Here is a 13,400-nt window from a genome sequence, read left to right on the forward strand (position 1 = left end):
CTTTATAACAAAAGTAACCGCAACACGTGCAAACTTATTCACGTGAATTTGTTTACAACTTGCTACAGTTAAATTGATTGGTCGAATCATTATAGTATCAAACCCAGATGCATTGTAAATAATCCCATCACGCTTAACGACATACGTAACCAAGTGAGTATGACGCATTTCCTCTCGCTTTTCGAGTTCGCTCGACTGGTCTAACTCGAGACTACCGATTATGTGAGTCATAGTAACACGAGTGAGTTGAATGACGTCAATTTGAGTACAACACGAAAAACTCGAGACTAAGGGCCCAGGGAACTGTTCTGTGTGAGGATAACGTCATTTTTAAGCGCAGAACTCTAATTTGAACTGTTGAAACAAGATTTCTACTTTCCCGACATTTGTCGGAAGTTGTGCTGTGTAGCGCAGCGGTACCTAAAAGGGGCGCAACGTCCTCTGTTGGTGGCTAGTAAATCTAGGGGGCGAAAAAAACAAGTGGGCGACAAGGGACACTGGAGGCAAAGTATTCGACGGTGGCCATAGGCAAACATTAAGGTCATTGACGATCTTTTTCTTAACTCTTTTAAAACGGGTGTGAAGGAACATTGCGTATAATGACTTCCACATTTGGAGAACAATGTACGGCAAGGACACGAAGTGTGAATTTCATAAAAAAGTTACTCCTAACAATATTTCGAAGTCTTTCTCACATAAGGCAAATCTATATAGGGACTAGGGTTTCTCGTTTCCCTGTCTTTTGCTTGTCCCTGGTATCCGGGATAAAAATGAACTGTTTCGCGGGATAGAATTAATTATTTTTAAGATATACAAAATATCTTGAAATCAAATGTTATAATTATTTTTTATTTTTTAAAGTAATTTAATACGTTTGCAACCTCCAAAATCATATTAATAACGCTGTGTAAGATATACATTAAAAATTATCTTTCAATTACGTAGAAATGTTCACCAATAGAAAAAATTTATTAAACTTTCCTGGAAACTGCATACAACAATTAAAAAATGTGACTTTGAATTGAATTGAAAATGTAAAGAAAAAATGAATTTAGATCAAACTTCTAACTTAGAAGGTAATTTTCGTTTTTTAAATAAAACATAATATAAAATATTATTGTAAATTTTTATAAGATTTTAAAAAGCAAAGATAATCAATACTCCGATTACTCAATTTAATTTTTATTTTAGTAATGAAAAGTCTTGCTACCGAGAATGCTTTTTCCGATTCAATTGATGTGAATCGTGTTTAATGCATTTAAGAGAACACAGATGTTATGTGTTTTTCTCCTGTATCCTGAAAGATTTCTAGTTCGTTTTCGAGATTGTAGTACTTCTTTTGCTCTCTAGTATTCTTGATTTGTCTAACTTGGCTGCTTTAATAGCGGTATTAAGCTTGTAGCCCGATAATTCAACAGTTCGTTTGTCTTTAATAATTAGGTTTATGAAGAAAAACTTCATACTTGCAGACTTCGTACTCGTTTGTATCCTTGCCCAATTTGCCCAACCTGGCGTTACGTAGTTATTGAAGCTACTGGGCATGATTAAAAACTAAAACAGCATAATCACAATTATTCCAGATATTACAGGTTCCGACAAGTAAAGAATTTTCGGAATCCTGCCACAAATAAGCTACGCATTGATTATTGACCATTTGTGACATGCCATAACCAGCAAAAATTTAAAAAACTAATAAGTAAGTTTAAAATTAATAAATACAAATGTATTCTGACCGTTTATACTTTCTATTTGCAAAACTTCCTGAACTTTAACACAAAATAAGAAAAAAGTGAATTTTTGAGAAATTTGCGGAATTTCCCGGGATAAGAAAAATTTTTTGGGATATTTCCCAGTTAAAAAAAACAACCGGGATCTCGTTTGAGAAACCCTAATAGGGACTAATAAAACTCAAGTTCTGGGCCCCGAAAAATTTAGATCCGCCTCTATACCTAGTCTATATATATATAATCGAGACGAGTTAATAATAATAATAATCAGCGAAGAGCCCAAACGATCAGGAGTTGAAAGTTCAAATTTCGTGCACAGTTAGGGTACGTCACGAGAACGCACACTAAGAAGGGATTTTTCGAAATTCCTCCCCACGGGGGAGAGCGACAGGATTAAGGCTTAACACTTCCATCAACAATGGAAGTGTTAAGAGAAAGCGACGTGCAAGACGCAGATGCAGTTTTTTTCGTTTTTGCGGAAAATCGAACATATTTTTAGACTCATCTAAAAATTTCTAATTAGTCTGAAAACAGGAGGACCCAATTCTTGCATTCTGTGAAAACGGGTAAGGTTGACTATAACGTAATAATCTTAATCTTCGCTATCGTTACTTTTGCCCGAGCAACGCCGGGCCTATCTCCTAGTATAATATAAACTAGAAAATTTTTAGATTTTAAGGATGAGATTAAAAAGACATAATTCATTTTTAATTTCTTACTATAAACATTAATAAATGCGTTCTAAAAACAATACTATTAACCATATAACACTTGATTTTATAGCTGCATGTTACGTGTGCTAGACAGTGTCACATATCTAGTTTCTTCCATCAACCCTGAAAGTGCACCCCTTGTTTACTGCTACAACAAGAACAATAGTAATGAGTTTATTCGTCTTTCTTTATTGCTTGTTCTAAATTTCTAATGAACATTAATTAATTAATTAATTTTTTAATTTGAATACAGGTTGCTGACATACGAGAATATCGTAAATGGAGAAAATGAAGATAAAACAAGAGTTAGAAACGAAATATTCGAACTTTACAATTGAACGAAACGAAGAAAACTTTGAAGTTGATTTTAAAAATTTCAAGAAAGAATTTAATACGGATGTGAAGTGTTATAAAACAATTAAATCGGAACCTTTAGAGGTGAGTGAAAAATACTTTGTTGTAAGATCGCAGTGTTGCTTTAACGACGAGAAAAACAACTGAAATGCTAAAAAATAAAGCAGGAAATAGAAAAATAATTTTTTTAAACAGTATATTTGTATAAATAAAGGCTTTTGAACTTTAAACTGAGCTACGTTATTTTCGATTTCAAGTAAAAGTCCTTTCTGCTTTTTACAATAAAATTTGACGTTTTGGCCACGGTGTGCGTTTTAAAAAGGATAACCGTTTTTTACTGACGGAATTTTGTGGTCCCACTGTGTTTAAATTTTTTTATATTGTTGTGTATACGTTACAGCTGACTGGCAATTACCTGTTCCTATTGTATGAAGTCACAATTTGCACAATTGTAAGTTTTACTTTCTTGGTTGTTATATCTTGATAACAGGTAATGATATCCTGTCAGATTTGACACTCCGACTTTTCCGCAAATCTCCACGTGTTGAGACTTCTTAAACCCAGAAGAGTAAAAAAGATCAAACTGGTTTTGTGTGTATACAGGGTGATCGGAAAATGTCTGGCCAAAATTCAACGGGGGTTAGAGGGGACGAATATAAAAGCATTCGCAGTGCAATGCTTGTCCGGAAACTCTACGTAAAAGTCCTGGAGAATAAAGAAAGTGGAAAGGTAAAAGGAAGGAGACACAAATGTAACAAGCCCTTTATTAAATCACTGTACAATCTTTGCGCAGCTCTCCCATTTTCATTCGCAGCTCCATACGTCAGATGGATATCTGCTAGTTCAGCATTTGTGAAGCGCTGCACGTTGTTTGAAATCACAGCAGGGAATGATAGCTTCCCGCATTGACATTTTGTTTCGACTGCCCTACACAGCACCCTCTACCTACCGCCTTCACGCAACATTTTCGGACAAGCATTGTATTGCGAATCCTTTTATATTCATCCCCTATAATCCCCTTTAAATTTTGGCCAGACATTTTCCGATTACCCTGTATATACTTTATATGTGTTTGCGTTGACGTCTATTTTGCTTAATAGCGAGGTTGAGGTCGAAGTTTTCAACACGAAAACTTGTACAGTACGTCGGACGTTCAGTGCCGCTGTCCTGTAAGCTTAGAAGTTTGACAATGGCGTTTGGAATGTTGAACATGATTCTACTGACTTTCCAAACGCCATTGAAAACTTCGGTTTCAACTTCGCTCATATCTCAGGACAAGGATTAAGATAAAGGTGCTATTAAAATTTAGTTGTGAAATGTCAAGAAGACGGACAGATAGAGAGTGGTCAAGTGCAGTGGCGTGCGGTGACATTTGATGATAGGAAAGCTGTGCCGGCCTGGACAGAATCATGGGAAGCGTTATACGATATTTTGGTGTGTAGCATCTACCAGCTCAACCGCGTGAGATTGGTCTCTGTAAAGCAAATGCACATAATTTGGCTGCTTTACGCCATTCAAATACTTTCAAGTGGAAGCTGTCCCGTATTCGATAATATAGCGCTTCTATTTTTTTTTTTTTTTTTAACTCTTTCCGCTCTGTGGCCACTTAGAGGGTCGCTTTTTTGCAAGCCCACTATGGGTACGACCAGGTTTACAATGGGGCGACCGGGTGGAGATGGACAGGGATTAAACATTTACCAACCCCATCGCGTGAGGTTGGTGCTCTGCACTCATGCCTTTAATCTAGCTGCTTTACACCATTCAAATACTTTCTCCCTGGAAGCTGTCCCAAATTCGACAATTCGGCGCTTCCATTAAGAACAGGATATTCGAATTTATATTCGAATCTTATCATTGTTCTTCACATGTATATAAACTTGTAATAAAATAAATAATGCGGTTATAATAACATATTAATTTTAATTAATTCAAAGTACGTTAAAATATGAAAATAATCCCGTAATATGTATTTATATTTTAGAAAATACGAGGAAAGCGGCGCATCCGCAGCTTCCATAGACGGCTCGCCACTGCTCACGTGTTATATCTCGCGAGGATTCAGACTTAATGATAATTTTACTTGTTTCCATTTACAATGTTTTATAAACTTGTGGATACTATAGATTACTACCTATGGAATTTCGGGACTTTGAGTATATATCTGAACTGAGGGGACCGAGACAAGTTCAACGATTCCCTACGTTTGTACCGGAGACGAAAAATAAGAAAGTTATCATGCATTTTAAGTTCTCATATGTTTTTAATGCTATCACGCAGACGACACCGTAGTTACTAGTGCCGCCATCTTGCGGTAAAGTTTTCAAACCATTAAACAAGCTCTGTGTAAGGCAAAAAATTGCACGAACGCCCTTCCTTTTTTTTTCTTTTCTTCAAAAACTACCATGAATCAATAATTAGTGACGTTAAACACTCGGCGGCCTGCCGGTGGCTCCCCTCCGGGAAATCCGCCAGGAGCACGAACATCGGACGATACCTAGTGGAAAACTAAAATGGCGTAGAATGCATTCTGAAAGGCAAGAAATTGTAAATATGATAACTTTCTTATTTTTCGTTTCCGGTCCAAACGTAGGTTACCGTTGAACTCGTCTCGGTCCCCTGAGTTCAAGTATATATTCAAAGTCCCGAAATTTCATAGGTGGTAATCTATAGTATAGCTATAAACGTATCCCTATCCTCAAGACTAAGTCTTTTGCTATATTATAATAATAAAAAATATGTAAATTTTCAAAATAAAATCTCATAACAGACCGGAAATTAACGCAAGTCCCGGTTGGATTTTTTATTATGTCGCAATCAGTAACTATAATACTCTTGTTTAGACAAGTTACGCGTTATTCAGGGAAATTTTGTATTTTGAATGATAGTAGCTGATATTGCTTCATTTCATACTGAATTTCACATAATATTTTGAACATATCTACTTTTTCATCTGTAAATTTATATTTCAGGTATGCGTAGTTTGAGTTTTTTGTATTATATTTGTAGAATAAATGATATTTAAGCTTTGTGAGGTTAGAATTTGCTCGGGACTTTTAAGTCCTGTCAGGCCTAAGCAGTATTAGAATTCGACTCGAGATCTCTTCCATTTTCGATCAAGTCTTTTGGAAATTGACGATGATCGAGAGTTCATTATCACAAAACAAGAAACCTGAAGTTATATTTTATAAAAAAAATGCAGAAACGAGTTGCGTAACTTTCCCGTCAAAAAACTTCAATGTTGTGTGGCATCATCTGTTAGGAAATTTTATTCAAAAATCTATTTTTATTATTGGTTGTTATAAAATAGCAAAAGCTTAATTTTCAGATTAAAGATAAATTGTAATTTTTAAAAATTGTAATTTGTAATAACAAGAAAAATCTTCATATTTTTAAACATTTTTCGAGGTTTAGGAAGTCTTAAAACATGGATGTTTCCAAAAGCTGAGTTTAAAATATGACACGATTTTTATACTTTCGCTTGTTATATGTATTACAAGAGCCGAAAGTAAGAGATGTTCAAACTTATTCTAATTGCAAAGAAGTAAAGATAATCAACGAGCTGATATTTATTATGACATGGTCACAATGCCGGGCTGCAATTTTATGTTATACATTCCTTTTACTTAATTTAGAATATATATGCTTTTCACCTGAAATTAGCAGTGGTTTCCCGTGTATATTATACTTTTACTGTTAGTAATAGAGTTGTGACGTTTACATATCTAAGGGGACGCATACATATTCTTTTAGGGGAAACTTTCTGAATTGAAATAACGTGACTTCCGATTTGTGTCAGAAGTTATTGTATAGTTCAGACATGGGCAAATGCGGCTCTTTTTGAATTACATGCGGATCTTGCTGGCAGTGCCTTCCAGCTTACCATACTACCCGCCACGACACTGCAGCTCCCATGCATTTTGCAAAACCTACATTTCGGCCTTCACTGAACTCTTGCTTGTTCACCCCTGGTATAGTTAATCAAGGCTTCGTGCCTCTAAGTTTTTCACATCTGGTCTCCACTTTCACCTATCCAATTCCGTTGTCAAAATTAAGAATGGACTGTCAAACAGTCCTACAGACTAAGGAAAGTGGGAATTTATAAGTCTATTTTCAAATTGCAATCCGATTCTTAATAAACTATTAATATTAGGCCTATTTTCATATTCATATAGTATCAAATTAATTCAATTGGGCAAGAGTTTCCGATAAACTGTATATGTAGCCTGTATCTGCTAAAAACTGGAATTCATGTTGTTTGAATTCAAAAATTTTTTGAAAGAAAAATTATTTAGTAAGCGTATGTTTATACTTTACTTTGTATGTTTATTTTCACTTGTTTTTCTATAAAGATTAATTACTCTAAAAATATAACGTAATAGTTTATTATTTCAGATAAATATTAAAGGAAAATCAATTTCCACAAGCAACACAAATGGATCCACTATTTGGAGTTTTGGTTATAAAATCGAAAGAGGTAAGATGCTTAATGCTTTTAATACTTATGTATTGTGAAATCGTATATTTCTTTTTATCTGCTTTTATTGTCACGACTAGGTGCGTAGATAGACACTGGGAATTCTGACATCATCTTTATTCGGAATATCCTATTGGCCGATACGCGTTTCGGGCATAAGCCCCTCATCTGTCGGCATTACTTTCGTGATATCTTGTAAAGTGGTGTTAACATGTATACATTTCGTTTAAAATTACTTATTTACAGTTAAAATACCTTTATAGTTTAAAATATATTCACAGTTAAAAGTACTATTACAGTTAAAGTTTCTTGACTTTATCTGAACATCATCTAACATATACTCTTGGCGTCAAGAGTATGTGTTAGATGATGTACTGTACATTATACTGTACTTTTCTTTCAACAATGGAGTTGTGCCGGTCGTTTATGAACTGTTTCCAGAAGAAAAGATTTTAATTGAATTAACGTGACTTTCGATCTTCACCAAAAGTTCGTACACAGTTAATCTGTATCTCGTGCCCATATCTGATCTCGGCATTCATTTGCCTAAACCGTTCTCGATATTAAGGAAAGACAGCCATATAAGACAGACGACAGTGTGAATTTATAGGTCTACAATATTTTCAAATTAAAGCCCAATTATATGATTAAATTCGATTTTTTTAAATAAATATCGAAAAAGTTTGTTGGTATTTATTTTATTGTTTTATTATCAATATATGTCTGGTATTATGAAAACAGTGGTTCCTCCATTAATGGTTGCTAAGACTGGGATGTGTTGTTACTTCTCACAGGTTCTAAGAAGCTAAGAAGGGACTTTTCGAAATACCCCCCCCCGGAGAAGAGAGAGAGAGGATTGAAGCTTAAGCTTTGTTCACACTGAGCGAATAGCAAAATCGAATGAGAAAAGCGAAAAACGAGTTTTATTCGCTTAGCGAAATTGACCCTACAACCAAAAGCAAAAAGCGATTGCTAATTTTAAGCAACCAATCATTTGCAAGCAAGCGAAGACGTCATCTCGAAAAACAAAATGGCCGCTTCCGATATTCTGTCGTTAACCACATTTGTTTATTAATTGAGAAAGAAAGATAAGACGAAAAGAAAACGATGCTGTGTAAGAGAAATATTAAAAATCCGTAATTACAACATTTACTCTATTGCGTGAGAAAGTTTCTGTAGCCATCTTGAAAACAACAATAACCACGTGACAACTAGCGGGAATACAATTGGTGCGAAATTTTTTCGCTAGCGAAAAAGTTCGATGGTTCCGAACTTCAAAGCGATTCGCGAAATGGTAAAATTCGCCGGAAACGACGTCACGTCTGACGTCGTTCTGTTTTTCGCTCTGTTTTTCGCTTTCGCCAGCGAATCGCGCTTAGTGTGAACTAAGCTTAAGTTTTATCCTGAAAAACTCAGCTTCTACAATACTATTTGAAATGCGGTTTTTTTAAAGTTTCTGCGATTTAATAGGGTATGCCATGAGAATGCACATTAAGAAAGGATTTTTGAAATTTTCTCGCAAAAAAATTTAAAGAAGAACTCAGCTTCAATTGTACTATTTTTTGAATTTTTGTGGGAAATCGAATATATTTTTAGACCATTTTAAAAATTTTCAACTATATTTTGTGCTCCATCGTATTTAAAGTTGACACGGGAAGCGCATGCGCACACGTTCGCTTTATTTGAAATCTTCGTCTTAATGTACGATTATATATTCAAATTCATATTTATAAATGACTCTGGAAGATTTAACTTACTTTTGGAATTAAGTAAAACAACACGGGTTAGTGGTTGCAGTGAATCTTAATTATCGTTATCCCGGTGTGGTAAGCAGATATCTAAAAATACTCTAATTAGTCTCGGAAGAGGGGGGGCCTAATTCTTGCACCCGTTGAAAACGGATAAGATCGGCTATAATCTAATAATCTAAATCTTTGCTATCGTTACTTTTTGCCCGAGCAACGCCGGGCTCATCTGCTCATAAATAAAGCTCATTTCTACTTTCAAAATTCAGCCTTTCGCATTTAAAAATAGTTAATAATATAGAACGACTTTTTACTTAAAATCTCATAACAGTTGGCGCTATAACCAATTGTAACATTTTTGCCGAGAAAGTTCCGTAACTCGTTGACGGACTTTGTTTCTTTTCAAATCAAACTCAAAATAATTATGTGCAACATTATATCATTACACATCTTTTAAAGATCGAGGGGCTAAAGAGATAATGCAGGTCGTGTGTATCTTCAGTAGGGTCGGACGTAATGACCAGTTTACTTATTTTCTCATTTACAATTTTTTTAAATAAATTTTTTATCTATACTTTCAAAATTATGCTTTTTGCTAAAATATATTTTTAAGAAAATATCATAAGAGATGGCGCCACACACAGTTTTAAATGTTTCCGGAAAAGTTTAGCCTCGTTGCTGGTTTATTTCGTAACGAAAAGTTTATAATCATATTTATTATAATTTTTATCAGACATCACACCAATTCGCCGTGACTCGTAGCTAGTTTTCGGCTTATAATTAAAAATAAATGATGCACTGAAACATGTAATTTAATATTGTTTTGTTAATTAATGAAAATATGTTCGGTTTTATTTTATATTTGAAGTATTTCTTACAATCCTTTAACACAAAACTTTGTAAATTCCACTACAGATATTAAGAAAGAAGAAGTAAAAGAGAATTATGATGTAAAACATGGTATAAAATCGGAATGTAAAGTTGTTTTGAAAAAGTTGAATATTGAAGTTAAGACTAAAGATTGTAGAGAAGTTGTTCATCTTCCAGATGATAATGAACTCGTAATAGTAAGTAATACAAATTTTAAAATATTTTACTCATTATTAGTGAAATTTCAATATTAACTGAGTTTTTACAATATCAACTAAAATAAAGATGAGAGGAAGCCAAGTGATTGTTAAGTTGCATTGTATTGTGTTTGCAAAACAATAGAAATAGAATACGGTACGGTTTCAGGTTATCAAAAAAAAAAATTAGTTTTATAAATAGTTGAAAACAGCTCAATACACTAATATACGAATAGTAATTATGCTAATATACAAGTATAATGACACTATCGTAAAATTATGCTTTGAATTTACGTGTATTCTGTATTAAATAAAAAATATATATTATATAAGAGAAAAATCTACCAACGAGTTGCGTATCCTTTCTAGCTGTTAAGAGACTTTATGTTAAAAATAACTTTTATATTATTAATTTTAATAAATAAATAAAATTTAGTGTGGCATCATATGTTATAAACCTCTCTATAAATAAAATTCTTATAAAATGACAAAAATGATGATTGTATTATTTTATTTGATAGTAGAAAGACTAGTGAAGATAAAATTTTAAAACAGGCAAACTCAATAGAAACAAACATACAATTTGAAGCCGAAACAGAATGTAATAATAGTTTAAATTATTTAGATATAACCATTAATAGAACTGACAATAAACTAGAATTCAGAAAATTTATAAAACCTATGCAAATACCAAACGTACTAAATTAGAAAACCAACGTTCCACAAGCTATGAAATATAACATCTTTAAAATGTACATAGGAAAAATTAAAAACAGAACTAGTAAATTAGAAAATCAAGAGATAGAAATAAAACAAGTCATAAAAATGTTCTTATTGAATAGTTACCCCAAAAAAATATTAGAAAAATGGTGAAACTGGACTAATAATAATGATAATAAAATTAGAAATTTTCACATAGAAATGGGTGCCAAATCGACAAAAATACTATAAAAATTAAGAAAAAAGAATCAAATAATTACAAACGTCAATTATACGAACGTTTAAACATAAAGAAAGAAAAAAATAGAATAAACAATAATTTGGGTCAGATAATCCACCAATCCTGGAGCACCATACTTGATGACGTTTATAAAAAAGCATAGTTAACAGTCTCCTTATCATAACGCCGTTGAATGGTGGCAAACGAAACCTTGATGTGAGTTTTCTTAATGGAATTTTTTACATGATGTTGTCAGATTTTAATAACTTATAGTCTTTATTTACTCTGTTTATTTAATTTTAATTATACAGTGAAATGTTTAATTGTAAAACGAGAAATGTCCACTTACACTCGGGATTGGAATATGTATTTACAGTAAGTTTTAAAATTGTATTTTATTGCTAAGAAATTTTAAGTTATAGGCTACAGTAACTTATTTGTTTTGTTGTTGTTACTTTTTAGTGTTTGGTAGTAATACTGCTGATGAGGGGTATGCTAGCCCGAAACACGTATAATATGTGTACAGAAATTATTACTACAGGTGATATAATAAAGAAATTTTGTTTTTTTTTTAACTAACTCTCATTACTGTGCCAATCTTTAAACACCAGTATAAAATCCTATTAATAAGTAAAGTCCAAGTAGACAATAACAATAATATTTTTTCTCTATGTTTGAAGATTAATAACACCGGTACTTTTTGTCGAAAATTTCTGAAATTTATCAAGGAGATTAGGTTATTAGGGGAATTGAGGATGTTAAATTTTTGTGAGTAAAAGTTGAGGAGATTCGTGGATTCGTGTGTATCTCCAGTACGGTCGGACTTAATGACAATTTTACTGATTATTAGCATTTTAAATTTTTTTATAAAACTCATACCTACCCTGAAAATTCAGTTTTTTGTCTTTCTATAATAATTAAAAATATCATATTTTATTTAAAAAACGTTTTATAACAGATGGTGCCACCAAAATTTTGAAGGTTGCTAGGAAAGTTAAACAACTCTTTATTGTTTTATACGTTATAAGTGATTATTAGTAGTTGTCATGTATTGTTTGTATACTCTTTAGCCCGTCAACAATGAATTCTTCACTCCGGACGAAAATATTAACAAGAATGAAATAAATATCCAAAGTAAGTAACATGTTACTTAGTTCAGATTTTATATTTTTATTATTTAGCAAGCAGCTGATGAACTGCATTTAAGTTTCAACTGTCATACATTTAACTGGGATTAGATACTTGAGAATTATAAGTAACTACTTACATGGTATTAATATAACTTTTGAAGTTAATGAAAATATGTTTGGATGATCATGGGATATGATTTAGTAATTCGTGTTATTTTGCTTTGTTAATGGACATGCTAGAATAATAAAAAAATATACTAAAACCATGCAAAGGGCTATATAACTTATTTAATGATTTAAATAAGTAAATATTTGCAACGTGTTAGAAAATTCTTGGAAAACGATGTACAGATCTACTGGACACACGCTCAAATCATGGTGTTCTGATTCAGAAAATCTCAAGAATCCGTCGATTTTTTCCCTTTTCTCATAATCCGTAGTCTTTTGTTATATGATTCCTATTCTTTTACACTTATGTTTTTCTCCTCTCTCTAAAAGCACATGATTTCTGCCGCATTTCTATGATAACCACTGGAATAAAAAAGTAAATAAATTACATAAATAAAAACAAATATTGTCGAACAATTTAATTTTTCACGCTCATTTGGGCCCACCAGTGGCCAAGAGAGTCCACCCCTGAACACTGGGAGTTCGGTCGTGGGTTCACGCTTCGCCAGGGCCCTTAGACTCGAGTGTTTCGTGTTACATCACCCAACGTGTTAAATATGTCACGTGGTACCATCTCACACTCTGACGTCGAATTGCTAGTCTCGAGTATATAATACACGTGCTTTCCCATCTCACCATGTGAGTTCCTACTCACTTTGAGTTGGGCATGTGAGATCTCTAAACGAAAGTGAAAATGGCTAACTGATATGCTTTTCTGATCGAAATCGAAGCATTAGAAAGAGCCGAAAGACGTTGTTTAAGAAATATATTTAATGATAATTAAAACGATAGTAAATCATATGTATAAATTATTAAGATCAGAGAAACTATATCGAGATTATTTATTATAGTGTTTATGCTAAATAAACTAAGTAAAAATAGATAAGGTGAAACAATTTAATTTCTCACACTTATTTAAAAGTCTGATAAAGAAACTAAAGCTGAATCATTCAGTCTATGATTGTAAACATGGAATGTTTTATTTTTAATGCAAACAACAAATGATGCCTTGTTTTTAAACGAAAAACATACGTATACTTTATCAATTATATAACTACAGCACTAATATTTTAATATTTTAG

At 32.8% G+C, this 13,400-nt stretch overlaps 2 protein-coding genes and 1 long non-coding RNA gene across 3 annotated transcripts in view; 1 reads left to right on the forward strand and 2 right to left on the reverse strand.

Annotated features, from left to right (window-relative positions):
• The window catches only part of LOC136990292 (uncharacterized), a 232,653-nt gene that overhangs the window by 165,756 nt on the left and 53,497 nt on the right, over positions 1-13,400 (reverse strand). The gene's annotated exons all lie outside the window — the stretch shown is intronic.
• The window catches only part of LOC136990212 (PR domain zinc finger protein 5-like), a 55,201-nt gene that overhangs the window by 40,257 nt on the left and 1,544 nt on the right, over positions 1-13,400 (forward strand). The window lies entirely within an intron of this gene.
• The window catches only part of LOC136990230 (zinc finger protein 85-like), a 65,929-nt gene that overhangs the window by 28,910 nt on the left and 23,619 nt on the right, over positions 1-13,400 (reverse strand). The window lies entirely within an intron of this gene.

Source organism: Centruroides vittatus, unplaced genomic scaffold, assembly GCF_030686945.1.
Source record: "Centruroides vittatus isolate TY-2023 unplaced genomic scaffold, ASM3068694v2 contig_1311, whole genome shotgun sequence".
In the NCBI taxonomy this organism is placed as follows: domain Eukaryota; kingdom Metazoa; phylum Arthropoda; class Arachnida; order Scorpiones; family Buthidae; genus Centruroides; species Centruroides vittatus.